A 21,367-nucleotide genomic window follows, 5' to 3' on the forward strand; every position below is an offset into this window, starting at 1 on the left:
AGGGCGCAGCGCTACAGTCGCGCCCAGAAGCCGCAGCTCATCTCCGCGTCTCACAGGCGTCCACCAGGTGTTAGTACAAGTGTCGCCTCACTGGGCAGTGCAGATGTGTCCATTTTAGCTTGCAGACGATGACGTGTAGCAATTTATGAGCTAACGCAAGTCGAATGTTTTACCGTGTGTATCTGCTAGATACTGCCTCTCATACTGTGGAGAGACTCACTCTTTCTTGTGTTTCGTTCTCCGCACACGAGTTGCCCCTGGCATCGATATAGCACGGGTTTTCTAGCGTCAGCGAAGTCAATATTACACGAATCGAGTCGACATGTTTGCTTGTTACGATGACGGAAGAAGAAGAAATGTGTGTGTAACTTCACTGCATCGGCTGCTCGCCTTTCAGCGCCCCTGTGTCTTATCAGACGAAGGTGACTGTGAAATTGGCAACGAGGCAGAGGTTAATGAACACATGCAAATGAGAACCTTCAACGTCAGCCGAAATAGCTCAGTTGGGAGAGCGTTAGACTGAAGATGTAAAGGTCCCTGGTTCGATCCTGGGTTTCGGCAGGGATTCGTTTTGATGCGACGCCAATGGAATTACTCTGCGTTTGTGATAATGCAACTACCGCTGACAACAAAAATGACTCTCTCCTGTAGCTGTTCTGGTTGTCTAGTGCATGCCATAAGAGGAACTCACTAGACAACTAACTCCCCTAGAAGCAAAAGAATTAAAAATACCCTACCGACTGCATTCCTTTTTCTGTGTCAGGTGGTGAAGAACGTCTTCAACGGAACCGTGAAATGAGCGAAAGCGTGGGAAACATTGCATTCGAAATGCTTGTGAATTTTCCAATTGCCCAGTGAGTGTCGACAAAACACGTAAATTCTCTGCTCCAACGTATGAGACGTAACAACTGGTGCAATTTGTTGTTGCATCATGTGCCAGCAGTCTTCGATAGTGTGTTACGAGCTTAGCGCGATAAGTTTGTTGACAGCATTTAGGCGACGTTTTATTTGTTAACGGCCCCATACAGCGATTGCACAACAGTAAAGGACATGAGTCAATGTATAGTTGTGCGTCGTGGGAGGTTTTGCAGCCTCGTGTGAGCCCGGATAGCTCAGTCGGTAGAGCATTAGGCTTTTAACCTAAGGGCCCAGGTTTCAAGTCCCTGTGCAGGCGGAAATTTTAATACTTTGGTAGCGATTCGTCTGGTAGCGGTGGAGACGCTACAGAAAATAATGCAGCTACGCCGTTTTCTGACACCACAGTGCTTTAAACGGTAGCAGTTGCATGTGTCCGGAGAACACCGCGCTAACGGCAGTCGTGGCCGAGTGGTTAAGGCGTCTGACTCGAAATCAGATTCCCTCTGGGAGCGTAGGTTCGAATCCTACCGGCTGCGTGCGATTTTGCGTAAAGAGGAGCAAACATTTTCACACACATGTGACATGTGTGGGCGAATGCGGGTGCAAACCAGTGACGCCATTCTCAACAAGACGAAAATTTCCGTTTTAAGAATACTGAGTTTTCGCGACGACCGCTGCTCACTCTGGCTATCGGTTCACCTCACACTGACACTGACGCTGGGACTGCAGAAAGCCGTCGCTGAGATCGTGAGTACACAGATGTGCTCGAAAGTGATGGACAGAGCGAACATCTCATTTTCTTTTTAAGAATCGCAATTTCAATCACTCGAGTGCGGCAAAAGCAGTGGTGCAGCGTTTCTTTTCTTAAGATCTCGCAGCTGCTTGGAGGTATGTCCATCGTTTTAAGACGACAGAAAACTAGCGTCAGCGGTGCGTCAGTGGGAAGTCGGTGAAGTCGCCATTGGAGCCGTAAGCCAGTAATTACGACATGCGAATCACTCGCACACCACGCAGCTGTACGATAATGCTCTTGCGTGGGTCCGCATAGCTGAGTCGGTAGAGCTTTAGGTTTTCAACCAAAGGGTCCTGGGTTCAAGTCCCTGTCTGGGCGAAAATTAATACACCTGGGTTCAAGTCCCTGTCTGGGCGAAAATTAATACACTTTCGTAACGGCTAATGGAAACCGTACAGGAAAGAGTGAGGCCACGCCGTTTTCTGCCACCAGATTGCTTCTAAAGATGGCGGTTTCAGTTGTCGGGAGTCGCTTCCGCCACCGGCAGTCGTGGCCGAGTGGTTAAGGCGTCTGACTTGAAATCAGATTCCCTCTGGGAGCGTAGGTTCGAGTCCTGCCGACTGCGAAAATTTTCTCGCTCTCAAATGGCGGACGTTCAGCTGCATCCTAGCAGTTGCGTCACTACTAAACACGTGGGTCACCAGCAATGTGCAGTGCTATTTGATCCAGGGCGCAGCGCTACAGTCGCGCCCAGAAGCCGCAGCTCATCTCCGCGTCTCACAGGCGTCCACCAGGTGTTAGTACAAGTGTCGCCTCACTGGGCAGTGCAGATGTGTCCATTTTAGCTTGCAGACGATGACGTGTAGCAATTTATGAGCTAACGCAAGTCGAATGTTTTACCGTGTGTATCTGCTAGATACTGCCTCTCATACTGTGGAGAGACTCACTCTTTCTTGTGTTTCGTTCTCCGCACACGAGTTGCCCCTGGCATCGATATAGCACGGGTTTTCTAGCGTCAGCGAAGTCAATATTACACGAATCGAGTCGACATGTTTGCTTGTTACGATGACGGAAGAAGAAGAAATGTGTGTGTAACTTCACTGCATCGGCTGCTCGCCTTTCAGCGCCCCTGTGTCTTATCAGACGAAGGTGACTGTGAAATTGGCAACGAGGCAGAGGTTAATGAACACATGCAAATGAGAACCTTCAACGTCAGCCGAAATAGCTCAGTTGGGAGAGCGTTAGACTGAAGATGTAAAGGTCCCTGGTTCGATCCTGGGTTTCGGCAGGGATTCGTTTTGATGCGACGCCAATGGAATTACTCTGCGTTTGTGATAATGCAACTACCGCTGACAACAAAAATGACTCTCTCCTGTAGCTGTTCTGGTTGTCTAGTGCATGCCATAAGAGGAACTCACTAGACAACTAACTCCCCTAGAAGCAAAAGAATTAAAAATACCCTACCGACTGCATTCCTTTTTCTGTGTCAGGTGGTGAAGAACGTCTTCAACGGAACCGTGAAATGAGCGAAAGCGTGGGAAACATTGCATTCGAAATGCTTGTGAATTTTCCAATTGCCCAGTGAGTGTCGACAAAACACGTAAATTCTCTGCTCCAACGTATGAGACGTAACAACTGGTGCAATTTGTTGTTGCATCATGTGCCAGCAGTCTTCGATAGTGTGTTACGAGCTTAGCGCGATAAGTTTGTTGACAGCATTTAGGCGACGTTTTATTTGTTAACGGCCCCATACAGCGATTGCACAACAGTAAAGGACATGAGTCAATGTATAGTTGTGCGTCGTGGGAGGTTTTGCAGCCTCGTGTGAGCCCGGATAGCTCAGTCGGTAGAGCATTAGGCTTTTAACCTAAGGGCCCAGGTTTCAAGTCCCTGTGCAGGCGGAAATTTTAATACTTTGGTAGCGATTCGTCTGGTAGCGGTGGAGACGCTACAGAAAATAATGCAGCTACGCCGTTTTCTGACACCACAGTGCTTTAAACGGTAGCAGTTGCATGTGTCCGGAGAACACCGCGCTAACGGCAGTCGTGGCCGAGTGGTTAAGGCGTCTGACTCGAAATCAGATTCCCTCTGGGAGCGTAGGTTCGAATCCTACCGGCTGCGTGCGATTTTGCGTAAAGAGGAGCAAACATTTTCACACACATGTGACATGTGTGGGCGAATGCGGGTGCAAACCAGTGACGCCATTCTCAACAAGACGAAAATTTCCGTTTTAAGAATACTGAGTTTTCGCGACGACCGCTGCTCACTCTGGCTATCGGTTCACCTCACACTGACACTGACGCTGGGACTGCAGAAAGCCGTCGCTGAGATCGTGAGTACACAGATGTGCTCGAAAGTGATGGACAGAGCGAACATCTCATTTTCTTTTTAAGAATCGCAATTTCAATCACTCGAGTGCGGCAAAAGCAGTGGTGCAGCGTTTCTTTTCTTAAGATCTCGCAGCTGCTTGGAGGTATGTCCATCGTTTTAAGACGACAGAAAACTAGCGTCAGCGGTGCGTCAGTGGGAAGTCGGTGAAGTCGCCATTGGAGCCGTAAGCCAGTAATTACGACATGCGAATCACTCGCACACCACGCAGCTGTACGATAATGCTCTTGCGTGGGTCCGCATAGCTGAGTCGGTAGAGCGTTAGGTTTTCAACCAAAGGGTCCTGGGTTCAAGTCCCTGTCTGGGCGAAAATTAATACACCTGGGTTCAAGTCCCTGTCTGGGCGAAAATTAATACACTTTCGTAACGGCTAATGGAAACCGTACAGGAAAGAGTGAGGCCACGCCGTTTTCTGCCACCAGATTGCTTCTAAAGATGGCGGTTTCAGTTGTCGGATGTCGCTTCCGCCACCGGCAGTCGTGGCCGAGTGGTTAAGGCGTCTGACTTGAAATCAGATTCCCTCTGGGAGCGTAGGTTCGAGTCCTGCCGACTGCGAAAATTTTCTCGCTCTCAAATGGCGGACGTTCAGCTGCATCCTAGCAGTTGCGTCACTACTAAACACGTGGGTCACCAGCAATGTGCAGTGCTATTTGATCCAGGGCGCAGCGCTACAGTCGCGCCCAGAAGCCGCAGCTCATCTCCGCGTCTCACAGGCGTCCACCAGGTGTTAGTACAAGTGTCGCCTCACTGGGCAGTGCAGATGTGTCCATTTTAGCTTGCAGACGATGACGTGTAGCAATTTATGAGCTAACGCAAGTCGAATGTTTTACCGTGTGTATCTGCTAGATACTGCCTCTCATACTGTGGAGAGACTCACTCTTTCTTGTGTTTCGTTCTCCGCACACGAGTTGCCCCTGGCATCGATATAGCACGGGTTTTCTAGCGTCAGCGAAGTCAATATTACACGAATCGAGTCGACATGTTTGCTTGTTACGATGACGGAAGAAGAAGAAATGTGTGTGTAACTTCACTGCATCGGCTGCTCGCCTTTCAGCGCCCCTGTGTCTTATCAGACGAAGGTGACTGTGAAATTGGCAACGAGGCAGAGGTTAATGAACACATGCAAATGAGAACCTTCAACGTCAGCCGAAATAGCTCAGTTGGGAGAGCGTTAGACTGAAGATGTAAAGGTCCCTGGTTCGATCCTGGGTTTCGGCAGGGATTCGTTTTGATGCGACGCCAATGGAATTACTCTGCGTTTGTGATAATGCAACTACCGCTGACAACAAAAATGACTCTCTCCTGTAGCTGTTCTGGTTGTCTAGTGCATGCCATAAGAGGAACTCACTAGACAACTAACTCCCCTAGAAGCAAAAGAATTAAAAATACCCTACCGACTGCATTCCTTTTTCTGTGTCAGGTGGTGAAGAACGTCTTCAACGGAACCGTGAAATGAGCGAAAGCGTGGGAAACATTGCATTCGAAATGCTTGTGAATTTTCCAATTGCCCAGTGAGTGTCGACAAAACACGTAAATTCTCTGCTCCAACGTATGAGACGTAACAACTGGTGCAATTTGTTGTTGCATCATGTGCCAGCAGTCTTCGATAGTGTGTTACGAGCTTAGCGCGATAAGTTTGTTGACAGCATTTAGGCGACGTTTTATTTGTTAACGGCCCCATACAGCGATTGCACAACAGTAAAGGACATGAGTCAATGTATAGTTGTGCGTCGTGGGAGGTTTTGCAGCCTCGTGTGAGCCCGGATAGCTCAGTCGGTAGAGCATTAGGCTTTTAACCTAAGGGCCCAGGTTTCAAGTCCCTGTGCAGGCGGAAATTTTAATACTTTGGTAGCGATTCGTCTGGTAGCGGTGGAGACGCTACAGAAAATAATGCAGCTACGCCGTTTTCTGACACCACAGTGCTTTAAACGGTAGCAGTTGCATGTGTCCGGAGAACACCGCGCTAACGGCAGTCGTGGCCGAGTGGTTAAGGCGTCTGACTCGAAATCAGATTCCCTCTGGGAGCGTAGGTTCGAATCCTACCGGCTGCGTGCGATTTTGCGTAAAGAGGAGCAAACATTTTCACACACATGTGACATGTGTGGGCGAATGCGGGTGCAAACCAGTGACGCCATTCTCAACAAGACGAAAATTTCCGTTTTAAGAATACTGAGTTTTCGCGACGACCGCTGCTCACTCTGGCTATCGGTTCACCTCACACTGACACTGACGCTGGGACTGCAGAAAGCCGTCGCTGAGATCGTGAGTACACAGATGTGCTCGAAAGTGATGGACAGAGCGAACATCTCATTTTCTTTTTAAGAATCGCAATTTCAATCACTCGAGTGCGGCAAAAGCAGTGGTGCAGCGTTTCTTTTCTTAAGATCTCGCAGCTGCTTGGAGGTATGTCCATCGTTTTAAGACGACAGAAAACTAGCGTCAGCGGTGCGTCAGTGGGAAGTCGGTGAAGTCGCCATTGGAGCCGTAAGCCAGTAATTACGACATGCGAATCACTCGCACACCACGCAGCTGTACGATAATGCTCTTGCGTGGGTCCGCATAGCTGAGTCGGTAGAGCGTTAGGTTTTCAACCAAAGGGTCCTGGGTTCAAGTCCCTGTCTGGGCGAAAATTAATACACCTGGGTTCAAGTCCCTGTCTGGGCGAAAATTAATACACTTTCGTAACGGCTAATGGAAACCGTACAGGAAAGAGTGAGGCCACGCCGTTTTCTGCCACCAGATTGCTTCTAAAGATGGCGGTTTCAGTTGTCGGATGTCGCTTCCGCCACCGGCAGTCGTGGCCGAGTGGTTAAGGCGTCTGACTTGAAATCAGATTCCCTCTGGGAGCGTAGGTTCGAGTCCTGCCGACTGCGAAAATTTTCTCGCTCTCAAATGGCGGACGTTCAGCTGCATCCTAGCAGTTGCGTCACTACTAAACACGTGGGTCACCAGCAATGTGCAGTGCTATTTGATCCAGGGCGCAGCGCTACAGTCGCGCCCAGAAGCCGCAGCTCATCTCCGCGTCTCACAGGCGTCCACCAGGTGTTAGTACAAGTGTCGCCTCACTGGGCAGTGCAGATGTGTCCATTTTAGCTTGCAGACGATGACGTGTAGCAATTTATGAGCTAACGCAAGTCGAATGTTTTACCGTGTGTATCTGCTAGATACTGCCTCTCATACTGTGGAGAGACTCACTCCTTCTTGTGTTTCGTTCTCCGCACACGAGTTGCCCCTGGCATCGATATAGCACGGGTTTTCTAGCGTCAGCGAAGTCAATATTACACGAATCGAGTCGACATGTTTGCTTGTTACGATGACGGAAGAAGAAGAAATGTGTGTGTAACTTCACTGCATCGGCTGCTCGCCTTTCAGCGCCCCTGTGTCTTATCAGACGAAGGTGACTGTGAAATTGGCAACGAGGCAGAGTTTAATGAACACATGCAAATGAGAACCTTCAACGTCAGCCGAAATAGCTCAGTTGGGAGAGCGTTAGACTGAAGATCTAAAGGTCCCTGGTTCGATCCCGGGTTTCGGCAGGGATTCGTTTTGATGCGACGCCAATGGAATTACTCTGCGTTTGTGATAATGCAACTACCGCTGACAACAAAAATGACTCTCTCCTGTAGCTGTTCTGGTTGTCTAGTGCATGCCATAAGAGGAACTCACTAGACAACTAACTCCCCTAGAAGCAAAAGAATTAAAAATATCCTACCGACTGCATTCCTTTTTCTGTGTCAGGTGGTGAAGAACGTCTTCAACGGAACCGTGAAATGAGCGAAAGCGTGGGAAACATTGCATTCGAAATGCTTGTGAATTTTCCAATTGCCCAGTGAGTGTCGACAAAACACGTAAATTCTCTGCTCCAACGTATGAGACGTAACAACTGGTGCAATTTGTTGTTGCATCATGTGCCAGCAGTCTTCGATAGTGTGTTACGAGCTTAGCGCGATAAGTTTGTTGACAGCGATTGCACAACAGTAAAGGACATGAGTCAATGTATAGTTGTGCGTCGTGGGAGGTTTTGCAGCCTCGTGTGAGCCCGGATAGCTCAGTCGGTAGAGCATTAGGCTTTTAACCTAAGGGCCCAGGTTTCAAGTCCCTGTGCAGGCGGAAATTTTAATACTTTGGTAGCGATTCGTCTGGTAGCGGTGGAGACGCTACAGAAAATAATGCAGCTACGCCGTTTTCTGACACCACAGTGCTTTAAACGGTAGCAGTTGCATGTGTCCGGAGAACACCGCGCTAACGGCAGTCGTGGCCGAGTGGTTAAGGCGTCTGACTCGAAATCAGATTCCCTCTGGGAGCGTAGGTTCGAATCCTACCGGCTGCGTGCGATTTTGCGTAAAGAGGAGCAAACATTTTCACACACATGTGACATGTGTGGGCGAATGCGGGTGCAAACCAGTGACGCCATTCTCAACAAGACGAAAATTTCCGTTTTAAGAATACTGAGTTTTCGCGACGACCGCTGCTCACTCTGGCTATCGGTTCACCTCACACTGACACTGACGCTGGGACTGCAGAAAGCCGTCGCTGAGATCGTGAGTACACAGATGTGCTCGAAAGTGATGGACAGAGCGAACATCTCATTTTCTTTTTAAGAATCGCAATTTCAATCACTCGAGTGCGGCAAAAGCAGTGGTGCAGCGTTTCTTTTCTTAAGATCTCGCAGCTGCTTGGAGGTATGTCCATCGTTTTAAGACGACAGAAAACTAGCGTCAGCGGTGCGTCAGTGGGAAGTCGGTGAAGTCGCCATTGGAGCCGTAAGCCAGTAATTACGACATGCGAATCACTCGCACACCACGCAGCTGTACGATAATGCTCTTGCGTGGGTCCGCATAGCTGAGTCGGTAGAGCGTTAGGTTTTCAACCAAAGGGTCCTGGGTTCAAGTCCCTGTCTGGGCGAAAATTAATACACCTGGGTTCAAGTCCCTGTCTGGGCGAAAATTAATACACTTTCGTAACGGCTAATGGAAACCGTACAGGAAAGAGTGAGGCCACGCCGTTTTCTGCCACCAGATTGCTTCTAAAGATGGCGGTTTCAGTTGTCGGATGTCGCTTCCGCCACCGGCAGTCGTGGCCGAGTGGTTAAGGCGTCTGACTTGAAATCAGATTCCCTCTGGGAGCGTAGGTTCGAGTCCTGCCGACTGCGAAAATTTTCTCGCTCTCAAATGGCGGACGTTCAGCTGCATCCTAGCAGTTGCGTCACTACTAAACACGTGGGTCACCAGCAATGTGCAGTGCTATTTGATCCAGGGCGCAGCGCTACAGTCGCGCCCAGAAGCCGCAGCTCATCTCCGCGTCTCACAGGCGTCCACCAGGTGTTAGTACAAGTGTCGCCTCACTGGGCAGTGCAGATGTGTCCATTTTAGCTTGCAGACGATGACGTGTAGCAATTTATGAGCTAACGCAAGTCGAATGTTTTACCGTGTGTATCTGCTAGATACTGCCTCTCATACTGTGGAGAGACTCACTCCTTCTTGTGTTTCGTTCTCCGCACACGAGTTGCCCCTGGCATCGATATAGCACGGGTTTTCTAGCGTCAGCGAAGTCAATATTACACGAATCGAGTCGACATGTTTGCTTGTTACGATGACGGAAGAAGAAGAAATGTGTGTGTAACTTCACTGCATCGGCTGCTCGCCTTTCAGCGCCCCTGTGTCTTATCAGACGAAGGTGACTGTGAAATTGGCAACGAGGCAGAGTTTAATGAACACATGCAAATGAGAACCTTCAACGTCAGCCGAAATAGCTCAGTTGGGAGAGCGTTAGACTGAAGATCTAAAGGTCCCTGGTTCGATCCCGGGTTTCGGCAGGGATTCGTTTTGATGCGACGCCAATGGAATTACTCTGCGTTTGTGATAATGCAACTACCGCTGACAACAAAAATGACTCTCTCCTGTAGCTGTTCTGGTTGTCTAGTGCATGCCATAAGAGGAACTCACTAGACAACTAACTCCCCTAGAAGCAAAAGAATTAAAAATATCCTACCGACTGCATTCCTTTTTCTGTGTCAGGTGGTGAAGAACGTCTTCAACGGAACCGTGAAATGAGCGAAAGCGTGGGAAACATTGCATTCGAAATGCTTGTGAATTTTCCAATTGCCCAGTGAGTGTCGACAAAACACGTAAATTCTCTGCTCCAACGTATGAGACGTAACAACTGGTGCAATTTGTTGTTGCATCATGTGCCAGCAGTCTTCGATAGTGTGTTACGAGCTTAGCGCGATAAGTTTGTTGACAGCGATTGCACAACAGTAAAGGACATGAGTCAATGTATAGTTGTGCGTCGTGGGAGGTTTTGCAGCCTCGTGTGAGCCCGGATAGCTCAGTCGGTAGAGCATTAGGCTTTTAACCTAAGGGCCCAGGTTTCAAGTCCCTGTGCAGGCGGAAATTTTAATACTTTGGTAGCGATTCGTCTGGTAGCGGTGGAGACGCTACAGAAAATAATGCAGCTACGCCGTTTTCTGACACCACAGTGCTTTAAACGGTAGCAGTTGCATGTGTCCGGAGAACACCGCGCTAACGGCAGTCGTGGCCGAGTGGTTAAGGCGTCTGACTCGAAATCAGATTCCCTCTGGGAGCGTAGGTTCGAATCCTACCGGCTGCGTGCGATTTTGCGTAAAGAGGAGCAAACATTTTCACACACATGTGACATGTGTGGGCGAATGCGGGTGCAAACCAGTGACGCCATTCTCAACAAGACGAAAATTTCCGTTTTAAGAATACTGAGTTTTCGCGACGACCGCTGCTCACTCTGGCTATCGGTTCACCTCACACTGACACTGACGCTGGGACTGCAGAAAGCCGTCGCTGAGATCGTGAGTACACAGATGTGCTCGAAAGTGATGGACAGAGCGAACATCTCATTTTCTTTTTAAGAATCGCAATTTCAATCACTCGAGTGCGGCAAAAGCAGTGGTGCAGCGTTTCTTTTCTTAAGATCTCGCAGCTGCTTGGAGGTATGTCCATCGTTTTAAGACGACAGAAAACTAGCGTCAGCGGTGCGTCAGTGGGAAGTCGGTGAAGTCGCCATTGGAGCCGTAAGCCAGTAATTACGACATGCGAATCACTCGCACACCACGCAGCTGTACGATAATGCTCTTGCGTGGGTCCGCATAGCTGAGTCGGTAGAGCGTTAGGTTTTCAACCAAAGGGTCCTGGGTTCAAGTCCCTGTCTGGGCGAAAATTAATACACCTGGGTTCAAGTCCCTGTCTGGGCGAAAATTAATACACTTTCGTAACGGCTAATGGAAACCGTACAGGAAAGAGTGAGGCCACGCCGTTTTCTGCCACCAGATTGCTTCTAAAGATGGCGGTTTCAGTTGTCGGATGTCGCTTCCGCCACCGGCAGTCGTGGCCGAGTGGTTAAGGCGTCTGACTTGAAATCAGATTCCCTCTGGGAGCGTAGGTTCGAGTCCTGCCGACTGCGAAAATTTTCTCGCTCTCAAATGGCGGACGTTCAGCTGCATCCTAGCAGTTGCGTCACTACTAAACACGTGGGTCACCAGCAATGTGCAGTGCTATTTGATCCAGGGCGCAGCGCTACAGTCGCGCCCAGAAGCCGCAGCTCATCTCCGCGTCTCACAGGCGTCCACCAGGTGTTAGTACAAGTGTCGCCTCACTGGGCAGTGCAGATGTGTCCATTTTAGCTTGCAGACGATGACGTGTAGCAATTTATGAGCTAACGCAAGTCGAATGTTTTACCGTGTGTATCTGCTAGATACTGCCTCTCATACTGTGGAGAGACTCACTCCTTCTTGTGTTTCGTTCTCCGCACACGAGTTGCCCCTGGCATCGATATAGCACGGGTTTTCTAGCGTCAGCGAAGTCAATATTACACGAATCGAGTCGACATGTTTGCTTGTTACGATGACGGAAGAAGAAGAAATGTGTGTGTAACTTCACTGCATCGGCTGCTCGCCTTTCAGCGCCCCTGTGTCTTATCAGACGAAGGTGACTGTGAAATTGGCAACGAGGCAGAGTTTAATGAACACATGCAAATGAGAACCTTCAACGTCAGCCGAAATAGCTCAGTTGGGAGAGCGTTAGACTGAAGATCTAAAGGTCCCTGGTTCGATCCCGGGTTTCGGCAGGGATTCGTTTTGATGCGACGCCAATGGAATTACTCTGCGTTTGTGATAATGCAACTACCGCTGACAACAAAAATGACTCTCTCCTGTAGCTGTTCTGGTTGTCTAGTGCATGCCATAAGAGGAACTCACTAGACAACTAACTCCCCTAGAAGCAAAAGAATTAAAAATATCCTACCGACTGCATTCCTTTTTCTGTGTCAGGTGGTGAAGAACGTCTTCAACGGAACCGTGAAATGAGCGAAAGCGTGGGAAACATTGCATTCGAAATGCTTGTGAATTTTCCAATTGCCCAGTGAGTGTCGACAAAACACGTAAATTCTCTGCTCCAACGTATGAGACGTAACAACTGGTGCAATTTGTTGTTGCATCATGTGCCAGCAGTCTTCGATAGTGTGTTACGAGCTTAGCGCGATAAGTTTGTTGACAGCGATTGCACAACAGTAAAGGACATGAGTCAATGTATAGTTGTGCGTCGTGGGAGGTTTTGCAGCCTCGTGTGAGCCCGGATAGCTCAGTCGGTAGAGCATTAGGCTTTTAACCTAAGGGCCCAGGTTTCAAGTCCCTGTGCAGGCGGAAATTTTAATACTTTGGTAGCGATTCGTCTGGTAGCGGTGGAGACGCTACAGAAAATAATGCAGCTACGCCGTTTTCTGACACCACAGTGCTTTAAACGGTAGCAGTTGCATGTGTCCGGAGAACACCGCGCTAACGGCAGTCGTGGCCGAGTGGTTAAGGCGTCTGACTCGAAATCAGATTCCCTCTGGGAGCGTAGGTTCGAATCCTACCGGCTGCGTGCGATTTTGCGTAAAGAGGAGCAAACATTTTCACACACATGTGACATGTGTGGGCGAATGCGGGTGCAAACCAGTGACGCCATTCTCAACAAGACGAAAATTTCCGTTTTAAGAATACTGAGTTTTCGCGACGACCGCTGCTCACTCTGGCTATCGGTTCACCTCACACTGACACTGACGCTGGGACTGCAGAAAGCCGTCGTTGAGATCGTGAGTACACAGATGTGCTCGAAAGTGATGGACAGAGCGAACATCTCATTTTCTTTTTAAGAATCGCAATTTCAATCACTCGAGTGCGGCAAAAGCAGTGGTGCAGCGTTTCTTTTCTTAAGATCTCGCAGCTGCTTGGAGGTATGTCCATCGTTTTAAGACGACAGAAAACTAGCGTCAGCGGTGCGTCAGTGGGAAGTCGGTGAAGTCGCCATTGGAGCCGTAAGCCAGTAATTACGACATGCGAATCACTCGCACACCACGCAGCTGTACGATAATGCTCTTGCGTGGGTCCGCATAGCTGAGTCGGTAGAGCGTTAGGTTTTCAACCAAAGGGTCCTGGGTTCAAGTCCCTGTCTGGGCGAAAATTAATACACCTGGGTTCAAGTCCCTGTCTGGGCGAAAATTAATACACTTTCGTAACGGCTAATGGAAACCGTACAGGAAAGAGTGAGGCCACGCCGTTTTCTGCCACCAGATTGCTTCTAAAGATGGCGGTTTCAGTTGTCGGATGTCGCTTCCGCCACCGGCAGTCGTGGCCGAGTGGTTAAGGCGTCTGACTTGAAATCAGATTCCCTCTGGGAGCGTAGGTTCGAGTCCTGCCGACTGCGAAAATTTTCTCGCTCTCAAATGGCGGACGTTCAGCTGCATCCTAGCAGTTGCGTCACTACTAAACACGTGGGTCACCAGCAATGTGCAGTGCTATTTGATCCAGGGCGCAGCGCTACAGTCGCGCCCAGAAGCCGCAGCTCATCTCCGCGTCTCACAGGCGTCCACCAGGTGTTAGTACAAGTGTCGCCTCACTGGGCAGTGCAGATGTGTCCATTTTAGCTTGCAGACGATGACGTGTAGCAATTTATGAGCTAACGCAAGTCGAATGTTTTACCGTGTGTATCTGCTAGATACTGCCTCTCATACTGTGGAGAGACTCACTCCTTCTTGTGTTTCGTTCTCCGCACACGAGTTGCCCCTGGCATCGATATAGCACGGGTTTTCTAGCGTCAGCGAAGTCAATATTACACGAATCGAGTCGACATGTTTGCTTGTTACGATGACGGAAGAAGAAGAAATGTGTGTGTAACTTCACTGCATCGGCTGCTCGCCTTTCAGCGCCCCTGTGTCTTATCAGACGAAGGTGACTGTGAAATTGGCAACGAGGCAGAGTTTAATGAACACATGCAAATGAGAACCTTCAACGTCAGCCGAAATAGCTCAGTTGGGAGAGCGTTAGACTGAAGATCTAAAGGTCCCTGGTTCGATCCCGGGTTTCGGCAGGGATTCGTTTTGATGCGACGCCAATGGAATTACTCTGCGTTTGTGATAATGCAACTACCGCTGACAACAAAAATGACTCTCTCCTGTAGCTGTTCTGGTTGTCTAGTGCATGCCATAAGAGGAACTCACTAGACAACTAACTCCCCTAGAAGCAAAAGAATTAAAAATATCCTACCGACTGCATTCCTTTTTCTGTGTCAGGTGGTGAAGAACGTCTTCAACGGAACCGTGAAATGAGCGAAAGCGTGGGAAACATTGCATTCGAAATGCTTGTGAATTTTCCAATTGCCCAGTGAGTGTCGACAAAACACGTAAATTCTCTGCTCCAACGTATGAGACGTAACAACTGGTGCAATTTGTTGTTGCATCATGTGCCAGCAGTCTTCGATAGTGTGTTACGAGCTTAGCGCGATAAGTTTGTTGACAGCGATTGCACAACAGTAAAGGACATGAGTCAATGTATAGTTGTGCGTCGTGGGAGGTTTTGCAGCCTCGTGTGAGCCCGGATAGCTCAGTCGGTAGAGCATTAGGCTTTTAACCTAAGGGCCCAGGTTTCAAGTCCCTGTGCAGGCGGAAATTTTAATACTTTGGTAGCGATTCGTCTGGTAGCGGTGGAGACGCTACAGAAAATAATGCAGCTACGCCGTTTTCTGACACCACAGTGCTTTAAACGGTAGCAGTTGCATGTGTCCGGAGAACACCGCGCTAACGGCAGTCGTGGCCGAGTGGTTAAGGCGTCTGACTCGAAATCAGATTCCCTCTGGGAGCGTAGGTTCGAATCCTACCGGCTGCGTGCGATTTTGCGTAAAGAGGAGCAAACATTTTCACACACATGTGACATGTGTGGGCGAATGCGGGTGCAAACCAGTGACGCCATTCTCAACAAGACGAAAATTTCCGTTTTAAGAATACTGAGTTTTCGCGACGACCGCTGCTCACTCTGGCTATCGGTTCACCTCACACTGACACTGACGCTGGGACTGCAGAAAGCCGTCGTTGAGATCGTGAGTACACAGATGTGCTCGAAAGTGATGGACAGAGCGAACATCTCATTTTCTTTTTAAGAATCGCAATTTCAATCACTCGAGTGCGGCAAAAGCAGTGGTGCAGCGTTTCTTTTCTTAAGATCTCGCAGCTGCTTGGAGGTATGTCCATCGTTTTAAGACGACAGAAAACTAGCGTCAGCGGTGCGTCAGTGGGAAGTCGGTGAAGTCGCCATTGGAGCCGTAAGCCAGTAATTACGACATGCGAATCACTCGCACACCACGCAGCTGTACGATAATGCTCTTGCGTGGGTCCGCATAGCTGAGTCGGTAGAGCGTTAGGTTTTCAACCAAAGGGTCCTGGGTTCAAGTCCCTGTCTGGGCGAAAATTAATACACCTGGGTTCAAGTCCCTGTCTGGGCGAAAATTAATACACTTTCGTAACGGCTAATGGAAACCGTACAGGAAAGAGTGAGGCCACGCCGTTTTCTGCCACCAGATTGCTTCTAAAGATGGCGGTTTCAGTTGTCGGATGTCGCTTCCGCCACCGGCAGTCGTGGCCGAGTGGTTAAGGCGTCTGACTTGAAATCAGATTCCCTCTGGGAGCGTAGGTTCGAGTCCTGCCGACTGCGAAAATTTTCTCGCTCTCAAATGGCGGACGTTCAGCTGCATCCTAGCAGTTGCGTCACTACTAAACACGTGGGTCACCAGCAATGTGCAGTGCTATTTGATCCAGGGCGCAGCGCTACAGTCGCGCCCAGAAGCCGCAGCTCATCTCCGCGTCTCACAGGCGTCCACCAGGTGTTAGTACAAGTGTCGCCTCACTGGGCAGTGCAGATGTGTCCATTTTAGCTTGCAGACGATGACGTGTAGCAATTTATGAGCTAACGCAAGTCGAATGTTTTACCGTGTGTATCTGCTAGATACTGCCTCTCATACTGTGGAGAGACTCACTCCTTCTTGTGTTTCGTTCTCCGCACACGAGTTGCCCCTGGCATCGATATAGCACGGGTTTTCTAGCGTCAGCGAAGTCAATATTACACGAATCGAGTCGACATGTTTGCTTGTTACGATGACGGAAGAAGAAGAAATGTGTGTGTAACTTCACTGCATCGGCTGCTCGCCTTTCAGCGCCCCTGTGTCTTATCAGACGAAGGTGACTGTGAAATTGGCAACGAGGCAGAGTTTAATGAACACATGCAAATGAGAACCTTCAACGTCAGCCGAAATAGCTCAGTTGGGAGAGCGTTAGACTGAAGATCTAAAGGTCCCTGGTTCGATCCCGGGTTTCGGCAGGGATTCGTTTTGATGCGACGCCAATGGAATTACTCTGCGTTTGTGATAATGCAACTACCGCTGACAACAAAAATGACTCTCTCCTGTAGCTGTTCTGGTTGTCTAGTGCATGCCATAAGAGGAACTCACTAGACAACTAACTCCCCTAGAAGCAAAAGAATTAAAAATATCCTACCGACTGCATTCCTTTTTCTGTGTCAGGTGGTGAAGAACGTCTTCAACGGAACCGTGAAATGAGCGAAAGCGTGGGAAACATTGCATTCGAAATGCTTGTGAATTTTCCAATTGCCCAGTGAGTGTCGACAAAACACGTAATTCTCTGATCCAACGTATGAGACGTAACAACTGGTGCAATTTGTTGTTGCATCATGTGCCAGCAGTCTTCGATAGTGTGTTACGAGCTTAGCGCGATAAGTTTGTTGACAGCGATTGCACAACAGTAAAGGACATGAGTCAATGTATAGTTGTGCGTCGTGGGAGGTTTTGCAGCCTCGTGTGAGCCCGGATAGCTCAGTCGGTAGAGCATTAGGCTTTTAACCTAAGGGCCCAGGTTTCAAGTCCCTGTGCAGGCGGAAATTTTAATACTTTGGTAGCGATTCGTCTGGTAGCGGTGGAGACGCTACAGAAAATAATGCAGCTACGCCGTTTTCTGACACCACAGTGCTTTAAACGGTAGCAGTTGCATGTGTCCGGAGAACACCGCGCTAACGGCAGTCGTGGCCGAGTGGTTAAGGCGTCTGACTCGAAATCAGATTCCCTCTGGGAGCGTAGGTTCGAATCCTACCGGCTGCGTGCGATTTTGCGTAAAGAGGAGCAAACATTTTCGCACACATGTGACATGTGTGGGCGAATGCGGTTGCAAACCAGTGACGCCATTCTCAACAAGACGAAAATTTCCGTTTTAAGAATACTGAGTTTTCGCGACGACCGCTGCTTACTCTGGCTATCGGTTCACCTCACACTGACACTGACGCTGGGACTGCAGAAAGCCGTCGCTGAGATCGTGAGTACACAGATGTGCTCGAAAGTGATGGACAGAGCGAACATCTCATTTTCTTTTTAAGAATCGCAATTTCAATCACTCGAGTGCGGCAAAAGCAGTGGTGCAGCGTTTCTTTTCTTAAGATCTCGCAGCTGCTTGGAGGTATGTCCATCGTTTTAAGACGACAGAAAACTAGCGTCAGCGGTGCGTCAGTGGGAAGTCGGTGAAGTCGCCATTGGAGCCGTAAGCCAGTAATTACGACATGCGAATCACTCGCACACCACGCAGCTGTACGATAATGCTCTTGCGTGGGTCCGCATAGCTGAGTCGGTAGAGCGTTAGGTTTTCAACCAAAGGGTCCTGGGTTCAAGTCCCTGTCTGGGCGAAAATTAATACACCTGGGTTCAAGTCCCTGTCTGGGCGAAAATTAATACACTTTCGTAACGGCTAATGGAAACCGTACAGGAAAGAGTGAGGCCACGCCGTTTTCTGCCACCAGATTGCTTCTAAAGATGGCGGTTTCAGTTGTCGGGAGTCGCTTCCGCCACCGGCAGTCGTGGCCGAGTGGTTAAGGCGTCTGACTTGAAATCAGATTCCCTCTGGGAGCGTAGGTTCGAGTCCTGCCGACTGCGAAAATTTTCTCGCTCTCAAATGGCGGACGTTCAGCTGCATCCTAGCAGTTGCGTCACTACTAAACACGTGGGTCACCAGCAATGTGCAGTGCTATTTGATCCAGGGCGCAGCGCTACAGTCGCGCCCAGAAGCCGCAGCTCATCTCCGCGTCTCACAGGCGTCCACCAGGTGTTAGTACAAGTGTCGCCTCACTGGGCAGTGCAGATGTGTCCATTTTAGCTTGCAGACGATGACGTGTAGCAATTTATGAGCTAACGCAAGTCGAATGTTTTACCGTGTGTATCTGCTAGATACTGCCTCTCATACTGTGGAGAGACTCACTCCTTCTTGTGTTTCGTTCTCCGCACACGAGTTGCCCCTGGCATCGATATAGCACGGGTTTTCTAGCGTCAGCGAAGTCAATATTACACGAATCGAGTCGACATGTTTGCTTGTTACGATGACGGAAGAAGAAGAAATGTGTGTGTAACTTCACTGCATCGGCTGCTCGCCGTTCAGCGCCCCTGTGTCTTATCAGACGAAGGTGACTGTGAAATTGGCAACGAGGCAGAGTTTAATGAACACATGCAAATGAGAACCTTCAACGTCAGCCGAAATAGCTCAGTTGGGAGAGCGTTAGACTGAAGATCTAAAGGTCCCTGGTTCGATCCCGGGTTTCGGCAGGGATTCGTTTTGATGCGACGCCAATGGAATTACTCTGCGTTTGTGATAATGCAACTACCGCTGACAACAAAAATGACTCTCTCCTGTAGCTGTTCTGGTTGTCTAGTGCATGCCATAAGAGGAACTCACTAGACAACTAACTCCCCTAGAAGCAAAAGAATTAAAAATATCCTACCGACTGCATTCCTTTTTCTGTGTCAGGTGGTGAAGAACGTCTTCAACGGAACCGTGAAATGAGCGAAAGCGTGGGAAACATTGCATTCGAAATGCTTGTGAATTTTCCAATTGCCCAGTGAGTGTCGACAAAACACGTAAATTCTCTGCTCCAACGTATGAGACGTAACAACTGGTGCAATTTGTTGTTGCATCATGTGCCAGCAGTCTTCGATAGTGTGTTACGAGCTTAGCGCGATAAGTTTGTTGACAGCATTTAGGCGACGTTTTATTTGTTAACGGCCCCATACAGCGATTGCACAACAGTAAAGGACATGAGTCAATGTATAGTTGTGCGTCGTGGGAGGTTTTGCAGCCTCGTGTGAGCCCGGATAGCTCAGTCGGTTGAGCATTAGGCTTTTAACCTAAGGGCCCAGGTTTCAAGTCCCTGTGCAGGCGGAAATTTTAATACTTTGGTAGCGATTCGTCTGGTAGCGGTGGAGACGCTACAGAAAATAATGCAGCTACGCCGTTTTCTGACACCACAGTGCTTTAAACGGTAGCAGTTGCATGTGTCCGGAGAACACCGCGCTAACGGCAGTCGTGGCCGAGTGGTTAAGGCGTCTGACTCGAAATCAGATTCCCTCTGGGAGCGTAGGTTCGAATCCTACCGGCTGCGTGCGATTTTGCGTAAAGAGGAGCAAACATTTTCGCACACATGTGACATGTGTGGGCGAATGCGGTTGCAAACCAGTGACGCCATTCTCAACAAGACGAAAATTTCCGTTTTAAGAATACTGAGTTTTCGCGACGACCGCTGCTTACTCTGGCTATCGGTTCACCTCACACTGACACTGACGCTGGGACTGCAGAAAGCCGTCGCTGAGATCGTGAGTACACAGATGTGCTCGAAAGTGATGGACAGAGCGAACATCTCATTTTCTTTTTAAGAATCGCAATTTCAATCACTCGAGTGCGGCAAAAGCAGTGGTGCAGCGTTTCTTTTCTTAAGATCTCGCAGCTGCTTGGAGGTATGTCCATCGTTTTAAGACGACAGAAAACTAGCGTCAGCGGTGCGTCAGTGGGAAGTCGGTGAAGTCGCCATTGGAGCCGTAAGCCAGTAATTACGACATGCGAATCACTCGCACACCACGCAGCTGTACGATAATGCTCTTGCGTGGGTCCGCATAGCTGAGTCGGTAGAGCGTTAGGTTTTCAACCAAAGGGTCCTGGGTTCAAGTCCCTGTCTGGGCGAAAATTAATACACCTGGGTTCAAGTCCCTGTCTGGGCGAAAATTAATACACTTTCGTAACGGCTAATGGAAACCGTACAGGAAAGAGTGAGGCCACGCCGTTTTCTGCCACCAGATTGCTTCTAAAGATGGCGGTTTCAGTTGTCGGGAGTCTCTTCCGCCACCGGTTGTCGTGGCCGAGTGGTTAAGGCGTCTGACTTGAAATCAGATTCCCTCTGGGAGCGTAGGTTCGAGTCCTGCCGACTCCGAAAATTTTCTCGCTCTCAAATGGCGGACGTTCAGCTGCATCCTAGCAGTTGCGTCACTACTAAACACGTGGGTCACCAGCAATGTGCAGTGCTATTTGATCCAGGGCGCAGCGCTACAGTCGCGCCCAGAAGCCGCAGCTCATCTCCGCGTCTCACAGGCGTCCACCAGGTGTTAGTACAAGTGTCGCCTCACTGGGCAGTGCAGATGTGTCCATTTTAGCTTGCAGACGATGACGTGTAGCAATTTATGAGCTAACGCAAGTCGAATGTTTTACCGTGTGTATCTGCTAGATACTGCCTCTCATACTGTGGAGAGACTCACTCCTTCTTGTGTTTCGTTCTCCGCACACGAGTTGCCCCTGGCATCGATATAGCACGGGTTTTCTAGCGTCAGCGAAGTCAATATTACACGAATCGAGTCGACATGTTTGCTTGTTACGATGACGGAAGAAGAAGAAATGTGTGTGTAACTTCACTGCATCGGCTGCTCGCCGTTCAGCGCCCCTGTGTCTTATCAGACGAAGGTGACTGTGAAATTGGCAACGAGGCAGAGTTTAATGAACACATGCAAATGAGAACCTTCAACGTCAGCCGAAATAGCTCAGTTGGGAGAGCGTTAGACTGAAGATCTAAAGGTCCCTGGTTCGATCCCGGGTTTCGGCAGGGATTCGTTTTGATGCGACGCCAATGGAATTACTCTGCGTTTGTGATAATGCAACTACCGCTGACAACAAAAATGACTCTCTCCTGTAGCTGTTCTGGTTGTCTAGTGCATGCCATAAGAGGAACTCACTAGACAACTA

The 21,367-nt window shown here is 49.3% G+C and overlaps 37 non-coding genes across 37 annotated transcripts; all 37 read left to right on the plus strand.

Moving 5' to 3' along the window:
• Positions 1 to 488: 488 nt before the first annotated feature.
• Positions 489 to 561, plus strand: Trnaf-gaa. The gene has a single exon. It is a non-coding gene; the product is annotated as a tRNA-Phe (tRNA).
• Positions 562 to 1,101: 540 nt separating this feature from the next.
• Positions 1,102 to 1,174, plus strand: Trnak-uuu. Its single transcript has one exon. It is a non-coding gene; the product is annotated as a tRNA-Lys (tRNA).
• A 138-nt stretch (positions 1,175 to 1,312) lies between these two features.
• Positions 1,313 to 1,394, plus strand: Trnas-cga. Its single transcript has one exon. It is a non-coding gene; the product is annotated as a tRNA-Ser (tRNA).
• Positions 1,395 to 2,134: 740 nt separating this feature from the next.
• Positions 2,135 to 2,216, plus strand: Trnas-uga. Its single transcript has one exon. It is a non-coding gene; the product is annotated as a tRNA-Ser (tRNA).
• Positions 2,217 to 2,806: 590 nt separating this feature from the next.
• Trnaf-gaa lies at positions 2,807 to 2,879 on the plus strand. Its single transcript has one exon. It is a non-coding gene; the product is annotated as a tRNA-Phe (tRNA).
• A 540-nt stretch (positions 2,880 to 3,419) lies between these two features.
• Trnak-uuu lies at positions 3,420 to 3,492 on the plus strand. Its single transcript has one exon. It is a non-coding gene; the product is annotated as a tRNA-Lys (tRNA).
• A 138-nt stretch (positions 3,493 to 3,630) lies between these two features.
• Positions 3,631 to 3,712, plus strand: Trnas-cga. Its single transcript has one exon. It is a non-coding gene; the product is annotated as a tRNA-Ser (tRNA).
• A 740-nt stretch (positions 3,713 to 4,452) lies between these two features.
• On the plus strand, positions 4,453 to 4,534 carry Trnas-uga. The gene has a single exon. It is a non-coding gene; the product is annotated as a tRNA-Ser (tRNA).
• A 590-nt stretch (positions 4,535 to 5,124) lies between these two features.
• Trnaf-gaa lies at positions 5,125 to 5,197 on the plus strand. The gene has a single exon. It is a non-coding gene; the product is annotated as a tRNA-Phe (tRNA).
• Positions 5,198 to 5,737: 540 nt separating this feature from the next.
• Positions 5,738 to 5,810, plus strand: Trnak-uuu. The gene has a single exon. It is a non-coding gene; the product is annotated as a tRNA-Lys (tRNA).
• Positions 5,811 to 5,948: 138 nt separating this feature from the next.
• On the plus strand, positions 5,949 to 6,030 carry Trnas-cga. The gene has a single exon. It is a non-coding gene; the product is annotated as a tRNA-Ser (tRNA).
• A 740-nt stretch (positions 6,031 to 6,770) lies between these two features.
• Positions 6,771 to 6,852, plus strand: Trnas-uga. The gene has a single exon. It is a non-coding gene; the product is annotated as a tRNA-Ser (tRNA).
• Positions 6,853 to 7,442: 590 nt separating this feature from the next.
• Positions 7,443 to 7,515, plus strand: Trnaf-gaa. Its single transcript has one exon. It is a non-coding gene; the product is annotated as a tRNA-Phe (tRNA).
• A 501-nt stretch (positions 7,516 to 8,016) lies between these two features.
• Trnak-uuu lies at positions 8,017 to 8,089 on the plus strand. Its single transcript has one exon. It is a non-coding gene; the product is annotated as a tRNA-Lys (tRNA).
• Positions 8,090 to 8,227: 138 nt separating this feature from the next.
• On the plus strand, positions 8,228 to 8,309 carry Trnas-cga. The gene has a single exon. It is a non-coding gene; the product is annotated as a tRNA-Ser (tRNA).
• A 740-nt stretch (positions 8,310 to 9,049) lies between these two features.
• Positions 9,050 to 9,131, plus strand: Trnas-uga. Its single transcript has one exon. It is a non-coding gene; the product is annotated as a tRNA-Ser (tRNA).
• A 590-nt stretch (positions 9,132 to 9,721) lies between these two features.
• Trnaf-gaa lies at positions 9,722 to 9,794 on the plus strand. Its single transcript has one exon. It is a non-coding gene; the product is annotated as a tRNA-Phe (tRNA).
• A 501-nt stretch (positions 9,795 to 10,295) lies between these two features.
• On the plus strand, positions 10,296 to 10,368 carry Trnak-uuu. Its single transcript has one exon. It is a non-coding gene; the product is annotated as a tRNA-Lys (tRNA).
• A 138-nt stretch (positions 10,369 to 10,506) lies between these two features.
• Trnas-cga lies at positions 10,507 to 10,588 on the plus strand. The gene has a single exon. It is a non-coding gene; the product is annotated as a tRNA-Ser (tRNA).
• A 740-nt stretch (positions 10,589 to 11,328) lies between these two features.
• On the plus strand, positions 11,329 to 11,410 carry Trnas-uga. The gene has a single exon. It is a non-coding gene; the product is annotated as a tRNA-Ser (tRNA).
• A 590-nt stretch (positions 11,411 to 12,000) lies between these two features.
• On the plus strand, positions 12,001 to 12,073 carry Trnaf-gaa. The gene has a single exon. It is a non-coding gene; the product is annotated as a tRNA-Phe (tRNA).
• A 501-nt stretch (positions 12,074 to 12,574) lies between these two features.
• Positions 12,575 to 12,647, plus strand: Trnak-uuu. The gene has a single exon. It is a non-coding gene; the product is annotated as a tRNA-Lys (tRNA).
• Positions 12,648 to 12,785: 138 nt separating this feature from the next.
• Positions 12,786 to 12,867, plus strand: Trnas-cga. The gene has a single exon. It is a non-coding gene; the product is annotated as a tRNA-Ser (tRNA).
• A 740-nt stretch (positions 12,868 to 13,607) lies between these two features.
• Positions 13,608 to 13,689, plus strand: Trnas-uga. Its single transcript has one exon. It is a non-coding gene; the product is annotated as a tRNA-Ser (tRNA).
• Positions 13,690 to 14,279: 590 nt separating this feature from the next.
• Trnaf-gaa lies at positions 14,280 to 14,352 on the plus strand. The gene has a single exon. It is a non-coding gene; the product is annotated as a tRNA-Phe (tRNA).
• A 501-nt stretch (positions 14,353 to 14,853) lies between these two features.
• Trnak-uuu lies at positions 14,854 to 14,926 on the plus strand. The gene has a single exon. It is a non-coding gene; the product is annotated as a tRNA-Lys (tRNA).
• Positions 14,927 to 15,064: 138 nt separating this feature from the next.
• On the plus strand, positions 15,065 to 15,146 carry Trnas-cga. The gene has a single exon. It is a non-coding gene; the product is annotated as a tRNA-Ser (tRNA).
• A 740-nt stretch (positions 15,147 to 15,886) lies between these two features.
• Trnas-uga lies at positions 15,887 to 15,968 on the plus strand. Its single transcript has one exon. It is a non-coding gene; the product is annotated as a tRNA-Ser (tRNA).
• A 590-nt stretch (positions 15,969 to 16,558) lies between these two features.
• Positions 16,559 to 16,631, plus strand: Trnaf-gaa. Its single transcript has one exon. It is a non-coding gene; the product is annotated as a tRNA-Phe (tRNA).
• Positions 16,632 to 17,131: 500 nt separating this feature from the next.
• On the plus strand, positions 17,132 to 17,204 carry Trnak-uuu. The gene has a single exon. It is a non-coding gene; the product is annotated as a tRNA-Lys (tRNA).
• A 138-nt stretch (positions 17,205 to 17,342) lies between these two features.
• On the plus strand, positions 17,343 to 17,424 carry Trnas-cga. Its single transcript has one exon. It is a non-coding gene; the product is annotated as a tRNA-Ser (tRNA).
• Positions 17,425 to 18,164: 740 nt separating this feature from the next.
• Positions 18,165 to 18,246, plus strand: Trnas-uga. The gene has a single exon. It is a non-coding gene; the product is annotated as a tRNA-Ser (tRNA).
• A 590-nt stretch (positions 18,247 to 18,836) lies between these two features.
• Trnaf-gaa lies at positions 18,837 to 18,909 on the plus strand. The gene has a single exon. It is a non-coding gene; the product is annotated as a tRNA-Phe (tRNA).
• Positions 18,910 to 19,449: 540 nt separating this feature from the next.
• On the plus strand, positions 19,450 to 19,522 carry Trnak-uuu. Its single transcript has one exon. It is a non-coding gene; the product is annotated as a tRNA-Lys (tRNA).
• A 138-nt stretch (positions 19,523 to 19,660) lies between these two features.
• Positions 19,661 to 19,742, plus strand: Trnas-cga. The gene has a single exon. It is a non-coding gene; the product is annotated as a tRNA-Ser (tRNA).
• A 739-nt stretch (positions 19,743 to 20,481) lies between these two features.
• Positions 20,482 to 20,564, plus strand: Trnas-uga. Its single transcript has one exon. It is a non-coding gene; the product is annotated as a tRNA-Ser (tRNA).
• Positions 20,565 to 21,154: 590 nt separating this feature from the next.
• On the plus strand, positions 21,155 to 21,227 carry Trnaf-gaa. The gene has a single exon. It is a non-coding gene; the product is annotated as a tRNA-Phe (tRNA).
• The last annotated feature ends 140 nt before the right edge of the window (positions 21,228 to 21,367 follow it).

The sequence above is a fragment of the Schistocerca americana genome, chromosome 3 (genome assembly GCF_021461395.2).
Source record: "Schistocerca americana isolate TAMUIC-IGC-003095 chromosome 3, iqSchAmer2.1, whole genome shotgun sequence".
Taxonomy (NCBI): domain Eukaryota; kingdom Metazoa; phylum Arthropoda; class Insecta; order Orthoptera; family Acrididae; genus Schistocerca; species Schistocerca americana.